The sequence below is a fragment of the Muntiacus reevesi genome, chromosome X, assembly GCF_963930625.1.
Source record: "Muntiacus reevesi chromosome X, mMunRee1.1, whole genome shotgun sequence".
Lineage (NCBI taxonomy): Eukaryota > Metazoa > Chordata > Mammalia > Artiodactyla > Cervidae > Muntiacus > Muntiacus reevesi.
In genome coordinates, this window is record NC_089271.1 from 96,369,117 (window position 1) to 96,375,807 (window position 6,691).

Here is a 6,691-nt window from a genome sequence, read left to right on the forward strand (position 1 = left end):
CAAGATTTAGTAGAAGTATAATGTAGACCACATATGTAATTTTATGTTTCTAGTAGCCACAATAAGAAAGCTCTTAGATTTTAGTTTCTACAGTTAATATCTCTGAAGTGTTATTTCATTTATAAGTAATATTTTTAAAAATTTAAAAATACTTTAGATTTCACACCAATTACAGTTCAAAAAGTACATATGCATACCCAAGTTATTTTAAGTGTAGGTTTTTTTTTTTTTTAAGTTACTGTTAACTATGATTGACAGTTGAGCCCTTCTTCCACACCAGGCATATTTCCACTGCATGGTGAGCTGCTGTGGCTTGTCTCCACTCTCTCACTTTGCAAACGGGTGAGAGAAACATGGATGCCACTAAAGATGGCACACTTGGTATCAGAACAAGAGCAGGATCATATCATACCTCTGTGTAGACAAGTACAAGATTTCGAATCCATATGGCAGAACAGAAGGACATGGAACTCACCTCCTCCCACAAATATATCTACACATGGACCAGTTCTCACAATACCTCCTGGTGGGAAAGCTCAGGCACCAAGGAGCACAAGAAAGATGACATAACACAGTAGGATAAAAGGGGGGAAATAAACGGGAGAAGACAGGCCTGGTGCCACTGTGAAGAAACTCTGATTGAGGACAGGTTCCAGCCACCTGGAAAGGCCCTCTCCCAAGAGGAGACCACCCAGGACAGAGAGGGAGTCTTCAGAGACTCAGAGGACCATGTAGCAGGCAGAACAGAGAGCCCAGGAGAGAGGCTCTGTACTACCTGTACATGGTCTCCAGCCTGAGATGCATGCCTGCTGGTTCATGCAGGACAGGCACCGGGGAGAGGACTGTGGTTGGCTGTGTGAAGAGCCTGAAAGGCTGGAGTGGGGCATGGCCACAACTTGGGTGGCATGGAAGACGATTTGGCCATGGTAGAAGCAATGTTAAAGGGTATGTGAAGGGCAGAGCAGGACCCCCATCAGCCTCTTCCTCACTCACCCAGCACAGCACCAGCTCCACAAGACTTGGAGCACTCTGGCACCAGCAGGGCCCTCACCCACTGAGGCAAAGCTGGAATCATCCTCCCCATGGCTGTGCCATGAACCGATCTCTACCACTGCCTCTAGCTCTGTCCACTTGGTGCCTGCAGGACACACGAGCAGACAGCGGGGGCTCCTTGGCTGGGACAGGTTGGGCCCGGGCAGCTGTGGGCTTTGTGTGTGTACACAGGGACCGGGCCAGGCCTGAGCTGCTCCCTGCTTCCATGGCAGGTCCAGGTGCACAACTACTGATTTCAGAGGATCTGCACTGGTGGCTCTGTGAGCACACCACCTGATGGTCGCCAAGGCTGCCTACCTGTACCCCCACAAAGGATGGGGTCCCAAGCAGACCTACACCAAGACAGAGGGTCATAAAAATGTCAGAAGTGAAAGAGATGTCTAAAGGAAGTAAGAGGAAAACAAAGGATTCATTACAAGAGAACCTGCACAAGGCTGCCAGCGGACTCCTCTCCAAAATCACTGCAAGTTAGAAGGGAGTGGCAAGATAAATTTGAAGTCCTGAAAGGGAAAACCCTGCAGTCTACGATACCCTACCGAGGAGGACTACCTTTAGAAGAAAAGGAGAGGAAATTTCTCAGATATGATGCCAGAAGATGAGCCCCCCAGGTCGGAATGGTGTCCAATATGTCACTATGGAAGAATAAAGGGCAATTACAAATAACTCCAGAAAAATGAAGACTGGGCCAAAGCAGAAATGACACTCCATTGACGATGTGTCTGGTGGTGAAAGTAAAGTCTTATCCTGTAGAGAACAATACTTCATAGGATTCTTAGATGTTAGATTTTAGATCCATGAATCAAGGAAAATTGGAAGTGGTGAAGTAGGAGATGGAAATATTGAACATTAATATCTTAGGAATCAGTGAACTAAAATAGACTGAAATGGGTGAAGTTTAATTCAGATGGCCATTATATCTACTCCTGTGGGCAAGAATCCCTTAGAAAAATTGGAGTAGCCCTCATAGTCAAAAAAAGAATCTGAAAAGCACTATGTGGATGCAATCTCAAAAACGAAAGAATGATCTCTGTTTGTTTCCAAGTCAAACCATTCAGTACCACAGTAATCCAAGTCTGTGCCCCAATCACTAATACTGAAGAAGCTGAAGTTTCTATGAAGACCTACAAGACCTTCTAGAACTAACACCCAAAAGAGATGTCATTTTCATCTTAGGGGACTGAAATGCAAAAGTAGGAAGTCAAAAGGTACCTGGAGCAACAGGCAAGTTTGGCCTTGGAGTACACAATGAAGCAGGGGAACGGCTAGCAGAGTTTTGCCAAGAGAGCACACCTATCATAGCAAACATGCTCTTCCAACAACACAAGAGACGATTTACATGGACATCACCAGACGGTCAATATCAAAATCATATTGATTATATATATTCTTTAGCCAAATATGGAGAAGCTTGATACATTCAGCAAAAACAATGGTGGCTCTTTTCTTGAACTCCTCATTGCCATATTCAGACTTCACTTGAATATGGTAGCAAAAAAACAACTAGACCATTCATGTATGATCTTAATCAAATCCCTTAAGATTATACAGTGGAAGTGACAAATAGATTCAAGGGACTAGATCTGATAGACAGAGTGCCTGAAGATCTGTGGACAGAGGTTCATGACACTGTAGAGGAGGTGTTTATCAAAGTGATCCCCAAGGAAAAGGAACATAAAAAGGCAAAATGGTTGTCTGAAGAGGCCTTACAAATAGCAGAGAAAAGAGAAACGAAAGGCAAAGGAGAAAAGGAAAGATATACCCATCTGAATGCAGAGTTTGAAAGAAAAGCAAGGAGAGGTAAGAAAGCCTTCCTCAGTGATCAATGCTAAGAAATAGAGGAGAACAGTAAAATAGGACAGATTAGAGAGCTCTTCAAGAAAATTAGATATACCAAGGGAATATTTCATGCAAAGATGGCACAGTAAAAAACAGAAACATTATGGACCTTAAAGAAGCAGAAGATATTAAGAAGAGGTGGCAAGAATACTCTGAAGAACTATACAAAAAAGATCTTCATGACCCAGATAACCACGATGGTGTGATCACTCACCTAGAGCCAGACATCCTGGAATGGGAAGTCAATTGGGCCTTAGGAAGCATCACTACAAACAAAGTTAGTAGAGGTGATGGAATTTCAGCTGAGCTATTTCCAGTCTTAAAAGATGATGTTGTGAAAGTGCATCACTCAATAAGCCAACAAATTTGGTAAACTCAACAGTGGCCATAGGACTGGAAAAGGTCAGTTTTCATTCCAACCCCAAATAAAGGCAATGACAAAAAATGCTCAAACTACTGCACAATTGCACTCATATCACACACTAGTAAAGTAATGCTCAAAAATCCCCAGGCCAGCCTTCAACACTACGTGAACCATGAACTTCCAGGTGTTCAGTCTGAATTTAGAAATGGCAGAGGAACCAGAGATCAAATTGCCAACATCCACTGAATTGTAGAAAATGCAAAGAGTTCCAGAAGAACATGTGCTTCTGCTTTACTGACTACACCAAACCCTTTGACTCTGTGGGTCACAACAAACTGTGGAAAATTCTTAAGGTGCTGGGAATAGCAGACCACATTACCTGCCTCCTGAGAAGTTTTGATGCAGGTCAAGAGGAAATAGTTAGAACCTAACATGGAACAATTGACATGTGCCAAATTGGGAAAGTAGTACACCAAGGCTGTATATCGTCACCCTCTTCATTTAACTTCTATGAAGATTACGTCATCCAAAATGCTGATCTGGATGAAGCACAAGCTAGAATCAAGATTACTGGGAGAAATTTCAATACTTCAGATATTCAGATGGCACCACCTTTATGGCAGAAAGTGAAAAGGAACTAAAGACCCTCTCTCTTGATGAAAGTGAAAGAGGAGAGTGAAAAAGCTATCTTAAAACTCAACATTAAAGAACTGAGATCACGGCATCTGGTCCAAGCACTTCATGGCAAATAGATGGGGAAACAATGGAAACAGGGAGAGACTTTATTTTTTAGGCTCCAAAATCACTGCAGATGGTGACTGCAGCCATGAAATTAAAAGACGCTTGCTCCTTGGAAGAAAAGCTATGAGCAACCTAGACAGCATACTAAAAAGCAGACATTGCCTTGCCAACAAAGGTCCATCTAGTCAATGCTATGGTTTTTCAAGTAGTCATGTATGGATGTGAGAGTTGGACCATAAAGAAAGATGAACGGCAACATATTGATGCTTTTTATCTGGGGTGTTGGGGAAGACTCTTGAGTCCCTTGTACAGCAAGGAGATCCAACCAGTCTATCTTAAAGGAAATCAGTCCTGAACATTCATTGGAAGGGCTGATGCTGAAGCTCTAATACTTAGGCCACCTGATGGGAAGAACTGACTCATTGGAAAAGACCCTGATGCTGGGAAAGATAAAAGGCAGGAGGAGAAGGGGATGACAGAGAATGAAATGGTTGGATGGCATCACCAACTTGATGGACATGAATTTGAGCAAGCTCTGGGAGTAGTTGATGAACAAGGAAGCCTGATGTGCTGCAGTCCATGGAGTCGCAAAGAGTCAGACTTGACTGAGCAGCTGAACTGATCTGACAAGTGAACTGTGTGTGTGCTCAGTTGCTCAGTCTTGTCCAACTCTCTGCGGCCCCATGGACTGCAGCCCACCAGGCTCCTCTGTTCATGGAATTTCCCAGGCAAGAATACTGGAGTGAGGTGCCATTTCCTACTCCAGGGCATCTTTCCGAACCAGGGATGATACCCATGTTTCTTGTCTCTCTTGCGTTCGCAGGCAGATTCTTTACCACTGAACCGCCTCGGAAACCCAAAAGTGAAATAGAATCTGCAAATTAAAAAAACAAAAGACTCCCTACAAACCAAAGCCCAGGACCTGATGGCTTCACATGGGAATTATACCAAGCATACAAAGAACTTATACCAATTCTACTCAAACTCTTCCAAAAGACTGAAGTCTTTTAAAGTCTCTCTTTATGAGAGAACACTCCTAAAGACACTCTATGAAGCCACCATCACCCTGATGCCAAAATCAAAGACACTACAAAGAAAATTATAGGCCAATATCTTTGATGAATATGTTCTTGTTGTTTGATTCATCTTTGACAAAAATAGATGCAAAAATTCTCAACAAATTAGCAAACGAAATCCAACAAGACATAAAAGGGATCCTACACAATGACCAATTCAGATAAATCCCAGGATTGCAAGGATGGTTCAACATATGCAAAATTAATGTCATGTACCATATCAACAAAAGAAAAGACAAAAATCAAGATCATATGATCTCTCAAAAAAATGCCTTTGCAAAAAGTCAGCATCCATTCATGATTAAAAAATAAAAAAAAAAAACTTACAAATGTGGATATAGAGGGACTGTATCTAAACATAATAAAAGCTTTTTATGGCAAATCCACAACTAGTATAATACTCAACAAGGAAAAGTTTAAAGTCTCCCCCCTAAAATCTGTAACAGAGATAGAACTCCCACCACTTCTATTCAACATAATATTGCAAGTCCTAGCCACAGTAATAAGGCAAGAAATAAGGGTATCTAAATTGGAGGGAAGTGGTGAAACTGTCATGATATGCAGATGACAGGATACTATACATAGAAAACCCTAAAGACTCCACACAAAAACTACTAGAATGGAGAAATGAATTCAGTAAGGTGGCAGGATACAAGATTAACATACAGAAATTGGTTGCATTTCTTATACTAAAAATGAAATATGCAAAAGGGAATGTTTAAGAAAAAACAACTCCCTTTTCAAAATTGCATCCCTCAACCAAAATAAAAGACTTACAAATAAAGCTGATAAAGGAAGTGAAAGAATTATACACTGAGAACTATAAAATATTAATAAAGGGTCCCTTTGTTGTTCAGTTCAAATTATCACCAACATTGTTAATTGGCTATATCCCAAAACAAAATAAAAGATTTCCAAAAATAAAAGGACTCAAAAATTATTAATAAAGGAAACTGAAGATGGTTAAAAGAAAGTGGAAAGATATCCCATGCTCTTGGACTGAAAGAACACGTGTTAAAATGGCCATACAACTCAAAGCAAGCAATAGATTTAATGCAATCCATAGCAAATTATGCATGACTTTTTTCACAGCTAGAATAATCCTAAAATCTACATAGAGACATAAAAACCCAAAAGTGCCAAAACAATCTTGAAGAAAAAGTACAAAGTAGGAGACTTAACCCTCCCAGACTTCAGATAATACTACAAAGCTACAGTAATCAAAACAACTTGGCATTGGCACAGAAACAGACATACAGATCAACGGAATAGAACAGAGAGCCCAGAAGTAAACCCACACACCTACAATCTACAAAAAAAAAAAAATACAATGAGAAGAAATCAGTTTCTTCATCAAGTGGTTCTGGGAAATCTGGACAGCTGCATATAAATCAATCAAATTAAAACAAACCCTCTCACTGAACACAAAGTCAGTCTCAAAATGCCTTAAAGACTTAACATGTGACACCATGAAACTCTTGGAGGAGAACACTGGCCAACCAGTCTGACATCAATCATCCCAGTGTTTTCAGGTCAGTCTCCCAGGACAGTAGAAATAAAAACAAAACTAAGCAAATGGGACCCATTCAAACTTGTGCACTGTTAGTGGAAATGTAAGGGA